At 32.9% G+C, this 15577-nt stretch overlaps 1 protein-coding gene across 2 annotated transcripts in view; it reads right to left on the reverse strand.

The window, feature by feature from the left end:
- POU6F2 (POU class 6 homeobox 2) overlaps positions 1-15577 on the reverse strand; it is a 491856-nt gene that overhangs the window by 409010 nt on the left and 67269 nt on the right. The gene's annotated exons all lie outside the window — the stretch shown is intronic.

The following is a 15577-nucleotide window of genomic DNA, read 5'->3' on the forward strand; positions in this document are numbered from 1 at the left end:
ATGTAACATACCAAATAAGTGTTAATCGAATGTTTATGGTATTGGTAAGGCTTTTGATCAACAGTAGGCTATCGGCAGTTACGTTTTTGGGGAGTCAAAAGTTGCATGCGGATTTTGCACTACAAGGAGGTTGATGCCCCAACCTCTGTGCTGCTCAAGGGTCAGTTTTATTTCCTTCAGCTAAAATAGTATCTGTCACTTCCCAGTGGGACTTAAAAACCATGCACGGTCTTGAGCTCGTCAGAAAATGAGTATCACCTGCGGGACTCTCCAGGCATGAATGCCTGGGCATCAGCCTGGAAGAGGCCTGTGCTCCACCTTCCCTAGCAAGTCTCTTCTCGAACACTTGGTCCCTGGCATTCTGGGCTTTTTGACCTAGTCTCACATGATAAAAAGCCCCTTTTCAACTGCTAATGGTTTGTACTGACCTCAGTTTAGGGACCGCTGCTTCTAAGAGCCCTTGTCTGAATGCAGCTTTTAGCCCTGTGGTGACACTGGCAAGGAGCTTGTGCTTTTTAAGTCTCAACTTCAATCCTCCCCACCTATTGTCATCTATTCTGAGCCACTCATACCCACAGTGGGTAATGTCGTAGAGGTTCTATATTCTGTACAGAAGGCAAGTGCCTGGTCCACTCTCCACAATTTTTATGTGTGATCCTCAGGTCCTGTGGATCAGAACCCCGGGCGGGGCAGGGGGTTAAAAATAGATTTCCGGATCCTTCTTCAAACTGCTAAATAAGAATCTCACAGAGCAGGGCTCAGCAATCTATACTTTTAACACATTACTTGGAAAATTCTTATGAACGCTGAAGAGTGGGAACCCCTATCCTAAAACCATATTCTGAGGAATCAGAAAAGAAGAGTTATCAAGTTTCCCAGCATTTCCAAAGAAAGCAGGCCACAGCAATACACAGCTTTATAGTAACTTTTAAATAGGAGAAAACTCTTCAGGAGTTCCTGTCATTCTGTCCTCTGGGCTATAACATTTGAAGTCTTGAGCTATTTATTTCATATTCTTTATATTTCAGACTCTATCATTTAACCTTTCAAAATTGCTCTTCAACTTGACAGTCTGCATTTATTTTTTAAATCCATATTTTCTGAGTTTTAGTTTAGGATTATGGAACTTACTATACAAATTTATGAAAATTTTTATGTTTATACATATATATGCATGTACTAGGTGTATATATAATCTCTGTTATCTTTCTTAGTGTTTTTAGAATCAGATTGTATACACAAGTTAGCATCCTGCTTTTATAATTCACTTTTTCATTCAATAAATATTTATTAAGGGCCTAACATGTGCTTCCAGCTAGGTCTTGGATGGTCTTTAAAATCAGGCATGTGCACACTAGGGGATGTTGTGAGACAGGGCATTGATTTACAGTGAGGAAGTATTAGAATTTCTCCTCTTATTTCACTTCTTATAATTCTATTTTGTGTATGTTTTTTAGTGGCAAAAATGTGTGCTATAAAAAGAACTACATAGATAAATATCAATACATTAAGAGTGCATAGTAAAAATCATTTTCATTGATAAGGCTGGGCTATCAAAAAACCAGACAATCTCTTGATTTAAGATGTGTCCAGTTAGTCCCACAAAAAGTAAAATTTTGACAGTTTTAAATACATTCTCAGTAGTGAAATTACGGTTTAAAAGAATGTGAACCATTGCCAAATTGCCTTCAAGATCAGGTGGTGGAAAATTTATGTTCTCAGTGTATGAAAAAGCCTCTCTTTTGTATTATCCTTAAAATTTTTTTCTAGCCTATTAGATGGAAAGTGGCATTTTATTAATGTTTTAATTTGCATCTCATTACCAAGGTTAAATTTTTCAAGTTTATTAGTTAATTAAGTTTCTTCTTTTATAAATTACTCACATCCTTTACCTGTCTTTCCACTGTGGGGTCTAAGTATTTTTCTCGTTGAACGTTATATAGATTTATAAAAATAATAATTATAAAAATGTAATAACTGACATTTATTGTGTTGCACACTGCCTGGGCTGTAAACACATACTTGATTTTGACACCTCACAACAACAAAGACTGGTATGGTTATTTCCCCCATTTTATTGATGATGAAATCAAGATTAGTGAAAAATAAAATGTAATTTAGCTGTATTTCTGATTCCAAATTGTATGCATCCGAATTTTTTTTCTAGAATTTGTTATTTCCATTTGATTTTTATTTACGTTAGTTTTTTAAAAAGATTTTTGAATTTTTATCCAGTTATATTTAACCTTTATTTTTATGAAAATAAATCACTTCCCTTTCCACAAAAAGACATGCATATACACCAATTTTTAAATTTCCTATTATTTTATTTTTAAAATAATTCTATAGTCTCTGGAATTTGAGTGGGCATATGGCATTAACTGCAAATCTCACATCTTCCCAAATAATCAAATTTTAGAGCATAATTAGTTGAATAATCCATTGGCATATTATGCTTGCTTTTTTTTTTTAGTCAAAGTAAGTTGTAATGAAATGCCAGGCCTATTTTTGAACCATATATAGTGTGAGGATATACAATGCCATGTATATGTGTGTATAAGTTAAGTGTATATATGTGCCATATACATAATATATACATTTTATGTTTCAAAATATGATTTATAAATATGTATATTAATATATAAATTATATGCAATGCATATATTATATGTGATGATGTATAATGTGTATATTTTAATGATGTATTTCTATTAGGTTATATTATATATAATAATATGATATAATATATAATACACTAAATATTATGCACAAAATGCTACATATATTATATAACCTATATAATAGGGCAAAAATCATCTATATGCTATTCTTCTTTGTCAAAAACATCTTAGATATTCTCAGCTCTTTATTTCCCAGATGAACTTTGGAATCATTTTGTCAAATTCTAAAATAAAAAGTGGGGGGAATAAATGTCATCTTTGTAATATTCAGTGTTACCATCAACGCTTGCTGCTTCTCTCTATTTATTTAAATTTTATTTTATTATTATCAGGAAGATGCTGTCATTTCCTCCACATCTATTACAGACATTTTTGTTTTAAAATTTCCATATATTTTATGTGTTGTTCACATAAATTGAATGAAATCAATTTCTTTTTCTATTATCAAGTTATATGTGGTCATTGCTCTTATATAGGAAAGCTATTGAGTTTTCAGTTGATTCTCTTAGGACTGTACGCATATATATATTCATATTTTTATCAAATTAAAATAGATGTCCCCTTTTCACTATTTATGGCTATTTCATATCTTATAACACTAAGCAAAATAATACCTAATAATAGTGACATAAGGCATTCGTGTCTTAGCCTTGATTTTAATTGGAATGCTTCTTGCATTTCACCAAAGTAAGATATTTGAAGCATATTTGGTGTTGGTTTAAGAGAGATTAGCTTTGTCGTGTAAGAAACTTTCAATTCATTTAAAAAAATTAAATCAGAAATGGCCGTTGTAGTTTATCAGTTGTTTTCTTTTTTTTCTTTCAAGTCAATCTAAAGTATCATGCAGATACGTTTCCTAATAGTAACGCATCTTTGGATCCAGGAATATTCTGAGTTAACTGTCAAGCCAAATTGGGGTTTCAGAATATTTTATTGAGTATTTTGCGTTGATACCTTTATAAGTAAAACTAGTTTACAAGTTTTTTCAATTGCTCTCTTGTGTATTAATATCAAGATAAGACAATTGGCTTGTAAAATTATTCCAGTCCTTTTTAATATTTTTCTATCTCTGGAATAATTTATGAAGCATAAGAATATGTATCTCTTGAAAATTTGAGATTATTTACTAGTAAAATTATCTATACTAGGAGCCACATATTTTCTTTTTTTTTCCTCTTGGAGAGATTTTTAAATAATTTTATAATTTTACTCTTGTAGTACCCTACTTATTTATTGGTAAATTTGGATCATTTATCTTTTCTTATAAATTCATCCATATGTAAGATTTTCAAGTATATCTGAATGGGATTGTATGTAATATTATTTTATCACTTTAACATCCTTCATATCCATTGTTAAATCTTCTATCTCACTCATGCTTTTTTTCCCTATTTTATGTTCTTTAGATTTAGCAAATATTTATTTTATTGGCTTTCTTTTTCAAATATCTGTTATAATTATCAACTTAAAGAATTTGATTCATCTTTTATTTTCATTATCTTTCTACCCAATGTCTTTATGCTTCTTGATTTTCACACTTTTGTGAATTTATTTATCCCTTTAAAAAATAATGAGAGAACGTAAGGTTGTGAGTTTGTTCTATCCTGTGAATTCTCATATTCATTGTTTAATATTTTTAAAATTAATAAATAGCCCATCCTGTGATGTTATTTTATTCTGAAAATTTTTTTTGGAGATGTTTTAAATTTAGTGGAAGGTTTTTATGAATCTTTTCTCTATTATTATTAATTTTTAATTGTAACCGATTATGGAAGAAAATGTGTTTTTTAATTCTTTTTTGGGATAATTTTTTAAGGCTTGTTTTATGATCAGCTTTTAAATGTTTTACAGATACGTAAGATCAAAGTATCTTCTATGTTTATAAGAGAGCTTAATATATAAATTAAACATTTAAAATTATGGTTTTAATTCTTTAAGTTATTATTTACTTTGTGTCTCCTTGGTCTAGCTAAAGTTGACTGATGAGTTAATATTTCTCATAATGCTGGTTTTTAAAATCTTTGCATTGACTTTCTAAGAATTTCTGCTTTATGTATTTTTAAGTCTTGTTATTTGATGTGTACTGTTTCAATTAGATGTCAATTGCATTTTACTATCAACAGAAATGAAACTTTTTATCATTTAGTACTTTTTGTCCTGAACTCTACTTTGGGTTTTTTTGTTTGAGTTTTACTGACAAATATTTGCTTCTTCTTTGATTTTACCAGTTTTATGTCTTATTTTAGGTGTGTTTCTTATTACTAAGAAGTGTGTTGTCATGTTTTTAATGCAAAGTTGCTATTCATATCTTACAAAGAAATTTAAAACATTCATGTTTATTGCCAGAATTAATATATTTGATCTTATTTTGATTACCTCAGTTGTTTTTGTAGTTTTATTATTATTTTCAGTTTAATTTTTATTTGTATTTTCTGTCATTGTGCTTCATTTGTTATTTGGAGTTTTTTGTTTCTTTATGTGTCTCATTTGTTTTTTTGTTTCATTTGTGCATGTTTGTATTAATCTTTGCCAGAAATCTGTAAGTTTTATATACTGCTTTTAGCTCTTCAACTGGTAACTACTATTTTAAATACGCTTACTAGCTTTTCATTTTTAACTCTCTAGTTGAGAATATAATGATATCATTGAAGCACCCTTTCTCAGTGAAATTTGTGTTAAGAAAATGGGTTTCTATAGCTTTATACAACCACCAACACACATCTCATTCTAAGTCTTTAATACAGAATTTTATATCAAATTTACTATTACTATAAAATATTTTATACTCTGAAATGTTTTATTTCAGTATTATTTTGTATTTCTATTCAATTTCTTAACTAAATTTCTAAGTTATTCAGTTCACTTCAGATCTAATTGGCTTCAGAGTTCGGCAGCAATCCATTTACTTCACGATGTTCATTTCCCTTAGTTCATTTTGATTCATCTCATCTGTCTTTTAGCAATTTTTTAAAAGAGATTATGTGGGTAGCATATCAGCAGAATCCTTGTTTATCTGATAATGTATTTCTGTTGCCTTCACACATTAAAGGCTTCTTCACTAACTAAATTTGTTATATTGCTACTTTTGACTCAAAATTCTATTAAGATTATTTAAATGTCTACTGAAATTTATGTCCAAGTGGGGATGTTTTAAAACTAACCTGCTACTTGTTCTTTTACAAATAATATTTTTGTTTCATGCTTTATGCTTATAATATTATTGTTTTTCTTTGTTGTTAAAAAAATGACCAAGATATCTCCAGGGGGGGTGTCTTTTCATCGAGTTTCTTAGAACTGAGAGAACCCTCTCAATCTTGATTTCTCAGGGATTCCCCACCTCCATTTAACATTGCTTTAAATTATTTTCTTCTAGTCCTCCAGAAGTCTTGCATTGTTCTTCATTTTCTGTCCTTCGTATCCATTGTCTCTCTTATCCATTTAAGCTCCTGTGGCGTTGTCTCTGTTTTGCAACAGTTTTGTGAGTTTCTTAATACATTGGTTTAATTTGCCAGTGGAAGCCTATACTTTCATCTTCTAATGTGAATTTTGATTTGTCACTGAAATACTTTCTTACCTCGAGGAACCCCTTTTTGCATCTCACTTTGCTGTCTTTCCTCTTAGCCCTCTGCTATAATTATTGCCCAAGCTGATCTCGAACTCTCAGGCTCAAGTAATCCTCCTGCCTTGGCCTCCCAAGTGGTGGGATTACAGGCATGAGTTGCCACACCCGTTAAATTCTTATATACACATTTAAGGATGCCAAAGAATTTTCTAAAACCTTCTTCTGATTTTTGCCATAAATCATATTTACAGGCTTGCATTACAGAACATTCATAATAATGTTTCTTTTTCTTTGTCCTGTAGCACCTTTATATGAGTCCAATATTGTTCTTTATTTCTGTGTATCTGTCCACCATAAGAAAGCTATCCAGACTATTATTTACTTAGCTAATAATAAGTGAGTTTGACTTATTATTATTTACTTAGCTAATAATAAGTGACTTTGGGTGGAAGGTAGATCATGTTCAAACTGCCTAATATGATACCCCATTAGAAGTTTTCTCATTTGACAGTTTTCAAAGCATTCCAGAAGCTCACTGAAGCTGATCACCAAGTCTCTTTCTCAGATCTACAGTGAACAGGAGTTTGTTAAAAATAATTCCTAATCTTATTCTATCTCTCTCTTTTTTGGAAAAAACAAAACAAAACAAAGCAAAACCAAACAAAAAACACCTCCTGGGCTCAAGCTATTCTCCTTCCTCGGCCTCCCAAATTGCTGGGATTACAGGCATGAGTCAATGAACCCAGAGCCCCAGTATCTTCTAATATTTTTTCTTTGTCCCTCCTATGAGTGTTTCCCTCCAATGACCATTGTTACAGTAATGATTATATATCTTTAAAGTTTTATCTAGTATGACTTTGCTGGACTAAAATTGGATCTTCTCCTCCCCTCTTCCTGATGCTCTTATATTACACATGACAAAGTACAATCACTAGTGTGCCTTCTAGGGCTCTACTTGCAGCCAGTCCCACGAGGTGCTGTTGTGGCTACCTTCCTAGCTGAGGATGGAGTGGGCAATTGCCTTCTACCCTCTACTTTCTATGTAGTCACTTTTGGCAATAACAAAGTCTAACTGTATATAAAAGGTAAGAAGTGGATGGAAGGTAGATCATGTTCAAAGTGCCTAATATGATACCCCATGAGAAATTTTCTTACAAGTTTTCTCATTTGACAGTTTTCAAAGCATGATTTTACAAATCTCTGAGATCCCTGAGATACTCTGAGGAGGTCTGCAGGATAAAAATTATTTTCATGGTAATATAATATTATAATAAGCATTTTTAAAAATAATACTGACACATTATTTGCCTCTTCACTGTGTTGACATTTGTATTCAGGATGCAAAACAATGGTGGACAAAATTGCCGGTATCTAGGTATAAATCCTAATAATGGCATCAAGCTACACATGTAGTATCCATGAACTCACACTGAGATTAAAAAAAAGAAGAGAAGACCAATTTCACTTTTAAAAGTCCTTGATGTAATGGAAAAAATATTAATTTAAAAAAATTTTTTAAATTGTACCCTTTGCATACTTTTTCTTAATATTTTGTGTGATGAACTGGAAAGTGCACAGAAGCACCTCAGTTGCATACTGAAATATAATGATTGTTTCAAAGAAAAGCACCTTGCAATTGTTTAAGCTGCATTCTTGAGAAAAGAGCAACAAGCTGGTTTTTCAGTCTTTGGTATCTGACAGGCAGACTTTTTTGGGGAAAAATGAATGGAGTGAGCCTGTTACTTCAAGGAAAACAACTAGAAGTATTTGTTGCTGATAATAAAACTTAAGCTTTCAGAAAGAAAAAGATTAGAATTTTGGAAAACTTATATTCACCACCAAAAGTTTAACATCTTCCCAATACAAAAAGACTTTTCTGTTAAAATAAGTGGTGAGATTAACAAACAAGATTTTTTATATAGTGTAATAAAATATGTCAACACTTGGAAGTGCTATGTAACACAGTGAACCAACAATTTCCAAATGACCAGTTGCTGATATTGCAAAATTATGAATTGGTACAAGATTAATTTACAGTGCAAAGTAAGTCAATGGATTTCATTGTAAATGAGCTCAAACAGTTTCTTAATATGGGTTTTTAATTCTACATTGAAACTAAGCTTAAAAAACTATCACTAGTCAGATTTTGATACGGTATCAAAGGCTAGCCATGATTATCGTAAGAGGCTATCAAAATACTCCTTCCTTTTCCAACTACATATCTGCATGTTTCTTGCTTTCTTCATAAAATTCAACCAAAGGAACATATCATAATAGAATAAACAAAGGAGTAGATACAAGATCACAACTGTCTCCTGTGAAATCCTGTTAAAATGTCATTCTATTTTACATGTCAAGTGTAAAATAATACCAGTCTTCTAAATTATTGTATTTTGAAAATATAATTTTTAATAAAAATATTTATGTTAACATATGAGTTTACTATTTTAAGATGCATTAATATACAAATATGTTAAAACTTCCTTTGTATTTATAATTTAATAAATATCAATAGATATTACCTATGTAAATGAAAGTTCTTTGCAGTCTTCAATAAGTTTTTTTTTTTTAAGCTTAGTGAGGGTGTCTATTTTGCCCAGGCTGGAATGGAGTGGTTATTCACAGGCACAATCACAGCACCCTACAGCCTCGAACTCCTGTGCTCAAGTGATCCTCCTGCCTCAGCCTCTAAAGCAGCTGGGGCTACAGGCATGCGACACCACATCCAACAGTCTTCAGTAAGTTTGAAGAATGTAATGGAATCCTGAGATCAAATACTTTGAGAACCATCATTCTATTTGTGCAGTGTTTTTTGAGTTTCTGAACCAGCAATAGAAAGGGACAACTTTCTACTTTCTGTGTCTAGCTATACAGCATTGTTGGACTACCAACTGCATTTTGCATCCACATTTTATCTGTCTTGAAGGTAGTGAACATTTCTCTCATACTCGGACAATAATACATAGGCGGAGTGTTAGAGCTATCTGGGGATTTTGTAAATTTTCATATATTTAGTTACTTCATATTTTGTAGTGCAAATTGAGAACTTTTTTCTTTTAACTATGTCACAAAATTCACCATTTTAAAGTGTATAATTCAGTTGTTTTTAGTGTATTCACCATGTGTGCAGCCATCACCAGAATCGACATTTCAACACCTTAAAAACACCTTGAGTTATAACTCCACCATCTTCTCATCCCCCCCCAGCCCTAAGAAACTACTAATTTTCTGTCTCTACAGGTTTACCTATTCTGGACATCTCATATGAATGGAATCCTACAATATGTATTACTTTATCTGTCTGGCTTCTTTTCTTTTCTTTTTTTCTTTTTGATGGAGTCTTACTCTGTTGCCCTGGCTAGTGTGGCACGATCTTGGCTCACTGCAACCTCCGCCTCCTGGGTTCAAGCGATTCTCCTGTATCAGCCTTTCGAGTAGCTGGGATTACAGTTGCCTGCCATTGCGCCTGGCTCTTTTGTACTTTTAGTAAAGGCGGGGTTTCATCATCTTGGCCAGGCTGGTCTCAAACTCCTAACCTTGTGATCCACACTGCCTTGGCCTCCCAAAGAGATTACAGATGTGAGCCACTGCGCCCGGTCCCTGTCTGACTTCTTTAACTTAGCACAGTGTTTTCAAGGTTCATCCCTGTTGTAGCATGTGTAAATACTTCATTCTTTCCTATGACTAAATAATATTTCATTGTATGAATATATCGCGTTTTCTTTATCTGGTAATCAATAGATGGGTATTTGGGTTCGTTCCATGCTTGGCTATTATGAATAATGCTTCCGTGAAGATTTATATACAAGTTTTTATATAAACCTACATTTTCACTTCTCTTCGAAATAGATTTAGGAGTATAATTTCTTGGTCATATGGTAACTACAGGTTTAACGTTTTGAGGAACTGTGAAACTGTTTCCCACAGTAGCTGCAACATTTTACATTCCCACCAGCAATGTATGAGGGTTTCAGTATCTCCACATCCTTGCTAGCACTTGTTACTTTCCATTTTTTTTAAATTACAGACATCCTAATGGGTATGAAGTTGTATCTCATTGTGGTTTTGGGAAACTGAGCATGTTTTAAATATTACATTTGTGAATGAGATCCAGTCACTCACTTTAATTATCACATGCAAGTTTCTAAAGCTTTTCAATCAATCCTCACCCCTTGATGCTTTTCTTTGTTCTCTTGAGTCTCCTAGAAGTATATATATTTATCTAAGAACTTAATTTAAAAGATCTCAACATTACTTTCCTTTCCTAATTATCTTATCTCTAAACATAATATTTTAAAACTCTTTTCTTTGAAGTTTATGACTGAGTTCCTACATGAACACGTGAGCTGATAGGGCACATCCTCTGAGACATTATTATTAAAAATGGTTATACTGCTTCATTTTTTCCATGCTGTTTTGTCAGCTTTCCAAAAAGATACTGTATAAAAGCATTCCAAGAACCTTTATTTGTGGTGACAGTATCTTTATAAAAGGTGTGTATTTTTTACATTTTTATTTTCCCAACTCTTTAAAACTATTTCTTACCTTGTTGAGAAATTAAACCCTTGATCTTCATCCAATCCAGGTTGTTTTTTCATAAATACAATTTTTTTTAAATGAAGATTCTGGGTGTTGGTTTGTAGTCAGCAGCTGTGAGTATCCAAATTAATAAAACTCCCTGCCCCTGTGTAAATCACCCACAATTTAGATTTTTGTAGATGTTCCCTCCATCATTTGTATTACATAAAAACGTTAATGAACATTTCCAATACAAAACTGATAAATAAACCCATTTACATATCTAATCATGTAAAGATAATTTATTCTCCTAAGACTTTGCAAATATTAGAATCATCTAAACTTATTACTTGTAATTCCATGTTTCCATGGTGATAGATTCTTCATCTCCAATGTCTAGTTAAAATAACCATTAAGGGATTGAAAAGGACTAAACACTAGAAACAAGAGTGTTGGAAAAACTCACAGAGTGATGGAAAAAGATGATTTCCCAAATTCTAGGGGAAATGTACAATTGCAGTATCAGTGACTGGTGATGAATTAGGATCACTGTAGAAATGTGTTCCCAAAGTGGGACCCTCTGCACTGTGCAGGAGACTGATTGGTTCATACCTCTGCCTAACTCTAGTTCTGATATACAGGGGTTCATCATTTGGAATCTTTCCCTTCTTCCCTCCTAATCTCATCCCCAACCCCCATCAGGCCTCCTCTCACTCTCCAAATTCATCCGGGGACATTGACTGCTCCTAGTACAGAACTCACCAGGATGTTAGTGTATTGTTCTCTGAGAAACTGAGTCAATGACAGAACTACGGATAACTTGGAGAAGAGGACACAAACTGAAATATGCTGCTTTCAGATAGTACATTTAAACAAAGGGGGAGGAATTAGATGCTGTTTCTAGCTTTATGGAATCATGAGAAAGTCTAAGAGCTGGAGCAGGAGAGACATTAACTTGAGTTTGTCAGACCTTAACAGACTGGGTACTTGCAGGGCCCCAGAGGTGGACAGGTTCTGTTTATTAACCTTTCTAGTCATCCAGGAGCCTGGTGGACAGAAGGAGAGCTGGAGACAATATTGAACTCCTTCTGGAGGAATAAACCAACACCCAATATGAGGCCTCACTCTGTGAAGAACAGACTAGTAAAAACCACTTACTATAGAAATATCACAAATCACTGGAAATGGAAGAGATTTTCCAATTAATGATGTTAGGAAAAATGATTACTTGGAGAACTGTCAACCAAAAGCCTCACCTCACATTAAACACTAAAATAAATTCAGGCAGAATAAAGAGCTAAATACAAAAAGCAAAACTACAAAAATAGAATTAAAATGTGAAAATTAACTAGTCTTGGAATAGGAATGTGTTTTTCAAGCATAGAGCAGTGGAAGAAATTAAAAAGGAAAATATTGATAATACAAAACTATTGAACTTTTACATGTTGAAAACATTATAAATAATTAGGAGGTAAATAAAAAGCTGACATTAATAACTGCAACAAACTAGACATATAATGATTTAATGTCCTTTGCAAATTGCACAAGAAAGACTCAATAAAAGTGTATGAAGGTGAGAAATGAAAGACATAAAAAGAAATAGAAAAAGATTTCAAAAATAAACTGACTAGCATTAAAGGAAATGTAAATTAAACAGACAAAAATGATGATCTACCATTTTTTCTTTTCAAATTTTAGAGAGAATTTTTTTAAAAAATTGGTCATATTTGGTTTAGAAGGGTGGTATAAAAATGGCCTTTCCCAGTTACCATTTTTAAAAGCATGCAAAAGTAATAAGACGAATGAGAAACAGAAGCACAAATCAACAAAACAAGAAGATATCTGAAGCCCTGAACCATAAAAGCAGTTAAAGTTTAATGTGATAAGGAAAGACTTAAGAGAGAGGAAGCCACAACCTCAGAGCTCAGAAAATGCTACCAATGTACCCTTCTCCAAGATGAAGGGTTCATTCTCAAGTCAAAATCAACAGTCATTACCTTTTAACAATGGAACTGAGGACAGCAGCTCATAGAGAAATGAATATTTTCTGAATCTCGTTTGATTCCAATGAGAAGAAAAGAAAGGGTCATACAGATAAGTTATGTTTTCAGGGAGCATTCCACTGATAAGACAGAGTAAAGAAGATAATTCTGTATTGTCAGCTTGTGAGCAACCTGGAAGTACTGATCTCAGCTGACTTGGGAGTGGCAAAGTCTAAATAAATACCCACATATGCACAATTCTATTATTAAAAAAGTCCTGCTGGCATAGAACACAGCATTGGCAACCCCTATCCCCACCACCTACACACACACACACACACACACACACACACACACACACAGAGAGAGAGAGAGAGAGAGAGCTTAGAGAGAGAGAGAGAGCTTCTGTTGAGTTCTAATCCTGAATTCCAGGAAGTCCTGAGTTTTTAGACTGATAATTTTTAAAAAGAAGTCAACACTTCATCTGTACAAAAATTATTTTAAAAGATGGAGAAGGAAACAACAAAAGAAAATGCATCAAGAAAAGAACATTCACCAGAAAATGTTTGCCATGAGGCAATTTAAAACATTATGTTCAAATACATTGTTATACATTTTTAAACTTAATGAAAGAAAGCATAACCTCTATAAAACAAAAATACAAGGCAAAGATTCAATAGCTCATGGAAGATAGTAAGACCACAGAGATAAAATAGGAGTTGATAGAGGGAAAAAAAGTAAAAAAAAGTCACAAATATAAAAACAAAATTGAAACAGCATACAACATCTATCCTGGCTCTCTGATGCCTTCACAATAACCATGTTTTATCTCATTTTCTGGAATTGAGAAATAGAGAGTAAACATAAATTTATACAGATAACAACCCTGTATTCATATTTTATATGGGAAAATAAAAATTGCTGAAAATATCGAGAATGGATTGAGGAAAATCAAGCAAAATTAAATGCAAATAAAACAAAGCAAAACCCAAATGGCTTTTTTTAAAGATTAAAGAAATATTGATAGGTGAGGAATCTAGACCAAAATAAAAAGATTCAACATGAAAAGAACAAAAAATTAGGAAATAATGAAGTACGCTTTAATAACATTTTCTGGAAATAAGACTTGAATCTAGAGTTTCAAAGGCCCACCCCATCCCAGGAAAAATTGAAACAGAATGCTCAACATCAAGATACAGTCATGTTATCAGATGAAAAAAATAAAACTTTCTATGCTGTGTTTGTATGTATGTAGAAGGAATCTACTATTTTCAATTTCAGTATTTTCTTCTACCAATGTCTAGAACATTACTTACCTGCTTTGTACTTTTGTTCTTGCTCAAACATACAGAGTCTGATCACAAAATGGAAAAAACTAGACAAAAAAAGAATGGAAAGAACAAAGAAGTCATGACTGGAAGGAAGAAAATATTCCTATTTGCTTCTAATTGGAGAGCTTAAGGATAAACATCTTTAACAGGAAGTTAAAGTAACCTAATTAACATTGTTTATTTAATATTCTCACTCATAAAAGCAGATTTTTTAAAGTGTGGAATCTGCCCATTAGCATTCAGACAAACAGGACTTATAAGATCAAGTTTGGCAGTGTTCTTAATCTAGTGGATTGATGGAATAAAATGATGGACTATCTTAAATTACCATAATAAATTATCTGCCCTGAAAGAAGAAATTCCACCATTGCATCTTTTCTCATATCCAAAGAGAAAGCTGTAAAAGATGACACACAAATCATAGCATTGCTTAGCTCTTTTGTTACTTTATCAGGAGTCACACCCTGAAATACCATTTCCCTTTGCTCACCACCTGCACTTAATCTCCAAGGCTAATCAATTTATTTTCCTCACTATCTTCTGACTTTGACTTCTACTTTGTCCCTACAATCCACTACTTCTAGTCCAACTCACCTTCAGATAGAAGCTTTTGCCCCCTTCCAATCTATTCTGTCTGCGCCCAAAGTGATCTTTTTAAATAACAAAGATGATCATGTAATTATCTCCCCCACCGGAGACTCCAACCCTGCTTACGACTCTTCAGTGGCTTTTTGAGGGTAATGAGTAATCATTACATGATCTGGCCTTTTCCACCTGTTATCCTCAACTTCTGCAGCTTTTTTCATGTGCTCACACACATATTCATACTCATTGAATACGTGTGTGAGCACATTTTTTTTGTTTGTTTGCTCTTTTTTTTTTTTTTTTTTTTAAGATTCTCCAAAAAGCTCTCATCTTTTCCCTGTGCTCTGGTAGGAGCATTCCTCCTTCTTCTCCCACCCCCCACTGCAGCTGCAGCTCTCTCCTACTCAAATTTTGTGTGTCTGTTTAAGCAACCTTCCTCAAAGAAGCCTTTTCTGAGCCATTGTACCTCTTTCCTCTTAATATTTGTCTCTTCCAACTCTATATTCGTGCTTAGAGGGCCATTACCTGTATTCATTCATGTTTACTTTCTATCCCTCAATTCCAGAAAATGAAATAAAACATGGTTATTTTAAAGGCATATAAGATCAAGGATAAGCCAAATCTCTTTAAATTTCATTTATTTCATTTTATTTAATGTCACCTTAGTGTGGGAGGTTTGAGTAGGTTGCTTAAGTTTCCTGTGGCTTATTTGTATCATCTATAAAATAGGAGCAATTACGCTGCCCATGACTGTTGTGAGGATCAGGGTTGATAAGAAATGTTGTAACCTTTTATAAGGAACTGTATCATACTAATTAATAGGATAATAATAATTATTATTCTCAAAAGGTTTTATTGGTCTAATCACATATCTGAATGTAAGACATAGAAAGTATCTTGTAGTAGTTTTGATACTAA

This window comes from Colobus angolensis, unplaced genomic scaffold (assembly GCF_000951035.1).
Source record: "Colobus angolensis palliatus isolate OR3802 unplaced genomic scaffold, Cang.pa_1.0 Scaffold232, whole genome shotgun sequence".
NCBI classification, from domain to species: Eukaryota; Metazoa; Chordata; class Mammalia; order Primates; family Cercopithecidae; genus Colobus; species Colobus angolensis.